We start from the raw sequence: 8,789 nt of genomic DNA, 5'->3' as shown, positions 1-8,789 counted from the left end.
TATGTGTAATGCACCGAAACCACAGCTCCCTATCCATATCCAGGCCCCACAGACCTTTCCATGGTTTACCCTGGACGCTTCACTTTTTATCTTCTTCATTATCACACATCTCTTTTACCCTTTCATTACTTACTCGACCAAACCATCTCACCACATACTGTCCTCAAACATTACACTTCCAACACATCCACCTTCCTCTGCACATCCTTACCTATAGCCCATGCTTTGCATGCACATATGAATGCTGGGATTACTATACATTCAAACATACCCAATTTTGCCCTTACAGACAACGACTTCGCCTTCCATACATTCTTCAGTGCTACCAGACCCTTCGCCCCCTTACCAACCCTATGACTCTCTCCCGATTCCATGGTTCCATTTGTCACCAAATCATCATAAAAATGGCAATGTTCACGAAGTTACATGCATTTGCCAAACGGGTAAAAAAAGAAACTGAGATATGCTACTGGCATAGTCATTCAACACGCAGAGATGACCATAGTTATGCTATTGATAAACAATGGTCAGAAAATGAACACTCTGTAGACCTTAACAATCCAGTCACATTGTACCCCTCACCGAATTATGCTATTCGTAATGTCACTGAATCTGTCTACATTGTTAATATCTATAACTTTAACCTATCCCCATGTAACTTTAAAGCACATCCTATCATCAACAGAATCATTATGAAAGAAGTACCAAGACAAGATAACATAAGAAGAGTAGTTGACCATTCACCTCCCTACCCAGACCAACCACCCCAACACAACCCCGCTTTAACCACAAGGAACCCCCATCTTTAACGGTCAGGTCAGTGTATGTATGTATACCCTGGCATGGCGGTGACAGGATGTATCAAGCGTTTGTGCTGGAGTTGGGATTCGAAGCTTTACGAAGTGTTTACACCTGATGAGGCAGATTTCCTCCGTGAAACATGTCTTGTATTGTGAATTGTAAAGTATCAATAAGGAAAGTTATTTGAAGTCCGACTGCCGTGCGATTTCACCATAATATATATATATATATATATATATATATATATATATATATATATATATATATATATATATATATATATATATATATTCTAGCCTAAGCCATGTATCCATCTTATCACCCAATCCCTAGGGGAGGATGAACAGTTGGGCTGACTGAGGACCGACTGTCTTAACCAGGATTCGAACCTGGCTACCCACTGAATGCGTCACGGTCGACAACGATGATAACCGCTACGCCACACAGGTCCATCCCTCAGCCTCTCGCAACGGCACGTCCTCGTCCATGATCCCCTTCCAATGCCGACCACAAACACCCTCGCTCGACCGTCCGCTGGGCCTCCAACATTTGACAACGCACGCTGCTCTTTGTCACATAAACCCTCCGCTGCCACTAACAGCTCTCTGTTACACGCCGTTCACTCACAGTGCCTATACTATTCACCCTCCCACATTCCTCCCACGAGACGGGTCGCACCCGAACGCACGTCTCTCGCAGTCCACACTCTCCATGGCCCTGGAACCTCTGACCTCACCTTCCCGTGGTGACGCCCGCCTCCCACAGGAGCCGCCCCCCGCACATCCCCAGGCTGCTAGCCCCTACCCACGCTGTCTCGCTACAACGGCCAATCAGGCGACTCTACCTCGTCTGTTACAGGTACTCCTCAGCCTTTCTCTCCTTCGGCCAGCAATCGCCATCTCGTAATCCATCCGTTCTAATCACGCGGTACAGCCCACGCTACCACTTAAACGCGAGAAACCTAATTTCTCATATGAGTATCAGTTCGCCTCTCTCTCTCTCTCTCTCTCTCTCTCTCTCTCTCTCTCTCTCTCTCTCTCTCTCTCTCTCTCTCTCTCTCTCAAACACGCACAGATCTCCAGGTCTCGAAGAGGTCTTAAGACACTTCGGGGGGGGTTTCACCAAACATCACCTCTCCTCCCTCACTTCTCCTCCCTCCTTACCAGCCCCTCACGAGGCCAGCCAGCATCTGGATGCCTACCTGGCCACCAGCCCGCCCGCCGACCCGCTCAGGTCAGCCGTACCCTAGAAAATGTCAGAACCTAATTAAGCCGCTCCATGAAAATCAGAACCCTGATTAATCGACTTCCGCATAAAAGAAGAGCTCATTATCCTCGGCTTGGTTGATCAGGGGAGGAAATCACGGAAGATATCTCGGGCCTCCCCTCCCTTGCTCCTCCTCTCCCTTCTCCCTCTCCCCTCCCCCCCTTACCTCCTCCTTCCTCCTGCATGACGGAATATTAAATGTCCAGACCACAAGGCTGTGGAGGTCGTCAGGAGGAGGAGGAGGAGGAAGATTCCACAATACACTGCCAAATTCCACTGGACAGAAGAAGCCCTTTGTATCGTCAAAGAAATGATGACACTGGGTGAGGCGTCTGTCATGTTAGTTCCTTTGAACACGGCGGTACGATCCTTGAACACGACGGTACGATCCTTGAACACGACGGTACGATCCTTGAACACAACGGTACGATCCTTGAGCACGACGGTACGATCCTTGAGCACGACGGTACGATCCTTGAACACGGCGGTACGATCCTTGAGCACGACGGTACGATCCTTGAGCACGATGGTACGATCCTTGAGCACGACGGTACGATCCTTGAGCACGACGGTACGATCCTTGAGTACGAAGGTACGATCCTTGAGCACGACGGCACGATCCTTGAGCACGAAGGTACGATCCTTGAGCACGACGGCACGATCCTTGAGCACGAAGGTACGATCCTTGAGCACGACGGTACGATCCTTGAGCACGACGGTACGATCCTTGAGCACGACGGTACGATCCTTCAGCACGACAGTACGATTCATGAACACGAAGGTAAGAACCTCAAGCACGACGGTACGATCTTTGAGCACGACGGTACGATCCTTGAGCAAGACGGTACGATCCTTGAGCACGACGGCACGATCCTTGAGCACGACTGTACGATCCTTGTGTACGACGGTGCGATCCTTGAACACTGAAGGTACGATCCTTTAGCAGGACGGTACGATCCTCGGTATGGCTGAACGACCCCCGTGCACTACCTGTACGACCCTTGGGCGTGCTGAAAAATCGTCCTCCTCCTCAGGGGTCGTACTGCTGAAGTTTCTCAACGCCGTAGTACTCAAGGGTCGTACCCTTATGCTGAAGGGTCGTACCACCATGTTCAAGGGTCGTGCCGTCGTGCTCAAAGGACTAATTACAACACCAACGGCAAAAAAATGCGAGGTTCTTCATTAACTTGATGTTCTTCATTCACTTGATGTTCTTCATTCACTTGATGTTCTTCCTTCACTTGATGTTCTTCATTAACTTAATGTTCTCCATTCACTTGATATTCTTCATTCACTTGATGTTCTTCATTCAATTGATGTTCTTCACTCACTTGATGTTCTTCATTCACTTGATGTTCTTCATTAACTTAATGTTTTTCATTAACATGATGTTCTTCATTCACTTGATGTTCTTCATTAACTTAATGTTTTTCATTAACTTGATGTTCTTCATTAACTTGATGTTCTTCATTCACTTGATGTTCTTCATTCACTTGATGTTCTTCATTAACTTGATGTTCTTCATTCACTTGATGTTCTTCATTCACTTGATGTTCTTCATTCACTTGATGTTCTTCATTCACTTGATGTTCTTCATTCACTTGATGTTCTTCATTAACTTGATGTTCTTCATTCACTTAATGTTCATCATTAACTTGTTGTTCTTCACTATCAAAAAGTTACACAGATAGATACATCCCCTTCTTGTATCATTGTATTTTCCTGCACCATGTCATACTAGATGTTTGCGCCACGAACACGAACAACGAGAGACACCGCGTCGATGGCGCCAGAAACGACAATCCAACGTCCCATCAATATACCCCGTGCTCCAGCTCCTGTCAGCCAGCCTCCACGGAGCCTTGACGCACAGACGTACACGACGGATGAAAGAAGCATCCAGCTCCTGTCAGCCAGCCTCCACAGAGCCTTGACGCACAGACGCACACGACGAATGAAAGAAGCATCCAGCTCCTGTCAGCCAGCCTCCACAGAGCCTTGACGCACAGACGCACACGACGGATGAATGAAGCATCCAGCTCCTGTCAGCCAGCCTCCACAGAGCCTTGACGTACAGACGCACACGACGGATGAAAGAAGCATCCAGCTTGGGGAGCGACACCGAACGTCCGAAATCTATCATCTGAAAATGACGTTCACTGGTTAACGGGTCCCAAAATTGTACCACCACACTCGTTCGGTCTGATGAACGACGGATGGATCCTAGGGCAGACAGACGGACGGACGGACGGACAGACAGACAGACACACTAGTTGACAGATGCGCGACGGTAGAGCCAATTCAAGAGCTGGGGCCCCCAAGATTAAATCACTCCCTTCCCACACAGTGCAAGTAGATAATTACACACACACACACACACACACACACACACCAGAAAACGAGCGGGATGAGCTGCGAGGGGATGGAGGGAAGCCTTCGATCTGCCCACAGTTAAAGAGAGAAGGGTAAGGGGAGAGATGATGACTACATACATGCAGAGTCCTAAGAGGCCATGACGACGTTACCATAGAACGGGTCTTTAAAGTTAAAGGAGAGTCTGGATGAAGAGGGAGAGGTGTACGGAGGGAGTGTAGGGATGGAGTGCACGGAGGGACGTGAGGGAGGAGTGTACGGAGGGAGTGTAGGGATGGAGTGCACGGAGGGACGTGAAGGAGGAGTGTACGGAGGGAGTGTAGAGATGGAGTGCACAGAGGGACGTTAGGGAGTGTACGGAGGGAGTGTACGGATGGAGTGCACGGAGGGACGTGAAGGAGAAGTGTACGGAGGAAGTGTACGGATGGAGATGCAGTGTACGGAGGAACGTGAGGGAGAAGTGTACGGGGGGAGTGCACGGAGGGACGTAAGGGAGTGTACAGAGGGAGTGTACGGTGAGGTTGGTGTGTACGGAGGGAGGTGTGGCAGCGGCCCTTGAGCAACAGGGTTGTGGAGCCGTGGGACACAAGGTAAACCCACAGGGTACAAGAGCGACTCTCATCTGTAAATTCGACGACTCAAATGATAATAATGAAAAGGAAAAAGGCTGGTGTCCCATGTTCTACCCCTTCCCTCACAGCCATTTAGGTAAGAAGCGACGGCACCATTCCCCGCCACCCTCATATCCTGCCCACCTGGTGAGATCCCTCGTCCCCGAGTTGCAGTTCGGCACCACGTCGAGCCCATCCCAGCTCCTACGGTGTGACCATTCTGTGCGTCTGTCTGACACCCACAACTATCGCTATAGCACTGTTCTTGTTGTAAACACGGGGCCCCAGGTGTTCATCTCCACCGTGGAGCTGCTCGATAGATGGGTGGACCTGGCTTAGGCTGGTGTGTGTGTGTGTGTGTGTGTGTGTGTGTGTGTGTGTGTGTGTGTGTGCATACATACATTGGTATACATGGTGATCATTTACAAGATAGCAATGGTAATACACACACACACACACACACACACACACACACACACACACACACACACACACACCTCTGCTTTCAAATAGATTATATCATCTATCAATATTTACCATGGGACTTATTTCTATGTAAGACTCCTGGTGTTGCCCAGCACCTTCCTTAAGACCCCCATGCAAGCCCGTGGATGCGCTACCTCCAGCAGCAGAGAAATGTAGACTCCCTCCACAGTGAGATGTACCTTTAACAAGACAGCCTCGCCAAAGGTGACCTTCTCCCCCCCCCCTCGCGGTGTGACCGCCCGCAGGCGTCACCAATGCAGACAACACCAAATGACGCTATCAAACAGTAAACAATACGTCGTGCACAGCCATAAGTGTATTATCATGCGAAGGACATGATGCTACAAACTACAACCTCTTTCTAAATGACACTGCAAACAACATGCTCTTTCTAAGTGATACTGCAAACAACATCCTTTTTCTGAATGATACTGCAAACAATATCCTTTTGCTGAGTGATACTGCAAACAACATCCTTTTGCTGAATGATACTGCAAACAACATCCTTTTGCTGAATGATACTGCAAACAACATCCTTTTTCTGAATGATACTGCAAACAACATCCTCTTTCTGAATGATACTGCAAACAACATCCTTTTTCTAAATGTTACTGCAAACAACTTCCTCCTCCTTCCTCTAGAAAAAAAAAGGAGAAAGAAAAAGAGAACACCTCCAGATGAGGTCTATCCCCCTTGTGATCTAATATTAAAATGAACATTAACCTGGCTAGAGGAACATGTCTGTGTGTGTGTGTGTGTGTGTGTGTGAGAGAGAGAGAGAGAGAGAGAGAGAGAGAGAGAGAGAGAGAGAGAGAGAGAGAGAGAGAGAGAGAGTTTTAGGACCCCCGCTAATACTAGAGAGAGAGAGAGAGAGAGAGAGAGAGAGAGAGAGAGAGAGAGAGAGAGAGAGAGAGAGAGAGTTTTAGGACACCCCCCCCGCTAATACTATCTACCACCCCCATCCTCCTCATTGACCAAGTTTAGGGAAAAAAAGAAAGAAAGAAAGAAAGATAGGGATCCATAAATGTTAATCAACCGAGTCCATGCTACATACGAAGCGTGATTACTGGAGACTGATGGAGGAGGAGACTGATGGAGGAAAATGCTTTTTTCCTTTTTTTTTGATGGTTTTTTTTTAGTCTCCTCGTATTTCCTTAACTGCATAAAGTGACGTTTGTTCTTAACTGTACACATCTGTAAGGGTTTTTATTGTTTTTTTTTTTAACTTTTCTTCATATATATATATATATATATATATATATATATATATATATATATATATATATATATATATATATATATATATATGTATATATAAAGTAGTTAATAACTGTTGTATCTTGGGAAAAGTTGTCAGGTCTTATAGATTTTTCTTTTTCTTTAATAAGGACAGACAGAGAGAAAGAATGAGAGAGAGAGAGAGAGAGAGAGAGAGAGAGAGAGAGAGAGAGAGAGAGAGAGAGAGAGAGAGAGAGAGAGAGAGGAACCACAATCCTGCATAATCTACCCATGGTAGATTTCTATACCTGATCCAACACCCTCTCGGGTCGTAACCTAATTAATGACACACAACAAACTAAGAACCCCATTCAAAAAAAAAAAAAAAAGATAAATAAAAAAAAATACTCTCTCGTAGGCTTTGTTATAAGACCTCAAATTTTCGTCATAGCCACATGGCATCGTTCAGGACAGAGATGGTCACCAGTTGAGCGTTGCCTCGCCAGCCAGCCCTCCACCAGTCAGTGCAGATCTGTGGACTGTGTTCCCTCTCATGTGGCACACGGGGCGACCCAAGGCCATCACCACCCAAGGGTTAGGTGAAGTCCACGCCATACGCACGAGGGAGGGAAGGTGAGGTTAATTTCCTGTTAACTTGGATATTTCGCCCGGGCGTGGAGATGTGTGTGTGTGTGTGTGTGTGTGTGTGTGTGTGTGTGTGTGTGTGTGTGTGTGTGTGTGTGGGTGTGTGTGTGTGTGTGTGTAGGGTAAAGGGGGATAAGGGCCTCTCTCTCTCTCTCTCTCTCTCTCTCTCTCTCTCTCTCTCTCTCTCTCTCTCTCTCTCTCTCTCTCCAACGAGCCACCACCATCCCTACCAACCACCATCATCCCTACACGACACTTCCAAATGACCTTCAAAGGGAGGAGGCAAGAAGAAGAAGAAAAAAACACGAGTTTAAATTCCCGGACCATCCATAATTGGCGCGGCTGGGGGGGGGAGGAGGAGGGAAGGAGGGAGGAGGAGGGAAGGAGAGGAGGAGGGAGGGCAGGTCAGGAACCTCCCCCCCCCCGTAATTGAACGGTTTCTGATCTGGTCTGGAAGACCTTAATGCCATTACCTCCCGGAGACCCTAACCCTCTTGACGCCTCGTCTTCGAGTGGCGGAGGGAGGGAGGGAGGGAGAAAGAGGATGAGGGAGGGAGGGAGGGAGGGGTGCTGAGAGGGAGAGAGAGGGGTTGGAATGGTCAGGGAGGGGGATGGGGATGGGAGGAAGGGTATGGAGAGAGAGAGAGAGAGAGAGAGAGAGAGAGAGAGAGAGAGAGAGAGAGAGAGAGAGAGAGAGAGAGAGAGAGTGGGGGAAGGGAGGGTATGAGTTGGATGGGATTGGGAAATAAGGGGGTAAGGAGAGGTGAGAGTCGCTTGAAAAGGGATAGGGAAATGGGGGAATGGATGGGGGCAATGGGGGGAAACAGGGGGAGGAAAAGGAGGGTGGAGGTGGGAAAGGGAAAGGGGGGGAGAGTCGCAGTGGATCCCATCCACTTCAAGTCTACGATCCCTCCTCTTGCGGGGGATGAGGACTACGAGAGAGAGAGAGAGAGAGAGAGAGAGAGAGAGAGAGAGAGAGAGAGAGAGAGAGAGAGAGCCAGCCTCGATCCTCTAATGCAGTGATTCTGGAATTTATAACTTTCCTGAATTTATCGCTTTTCTTACGGTTTTGTTTGCCAGATGGGGACGGGGAGGGGAGGGGGGTGGGGAGGGGGGAGGGGGGGTGGGAGATAGGAAGGAGTGAGGGACCTCCCCCCTCCCCCCCTTGGGAGTCGGGCCGAGACCTGACCATGAGAGAGTCTCTCCCCCTACTGTCTCCCACCCAGTTATGAGAGAAAGAGAGAGAGAGAGAGAGAGAGAGAGAGAGAGAGAGAGAGAGAGAGAGAGAGAGAGAGAGAGAGAGAGAGAGAGAATCATCAAACACCACCAGGACAGTGAGCCACCATCAAGAACATAAAGATTCTTGAAGACTTAATCTCTCTCTCTCTC

The 8,789-nt window shown here is 48.3% G+C and overlaps 1 long non-coding RNA gene across 1 annotated transcript in view; it reads right to left on the bottom strand.

Annotated features, from left to right (window-relative positions):
- The window catches only part of LOC139750196 (uncharacterized), a 1,037,082-nt gene that overhangs the window by 653,141 nt on the left and 375,152 nt on the right, over window positions 1-8,789 (bottom strand). The window lies entirely within an intron of this gene.

This window comes from Panulirus ornatus, chromosome 9, assembly GCF_036320965.1.
Source record: "Panulirus ornatus isolate Po-2019 chromosome 9, ASM3632096v1, whole genome shotgun sequence".
Classification (NCBI taxonomy): domain Eukaryota; kingdom Metazoa; phylum Arthropoda; class Malacostraca; order Decapoda; family Palinuridae; genus Panulirus; species Panulirus ornatus.
Note: the sequence above shows the minus strand (reverse complement) of the source record. Positions and strands in the feature narration are given on the sequence as shown.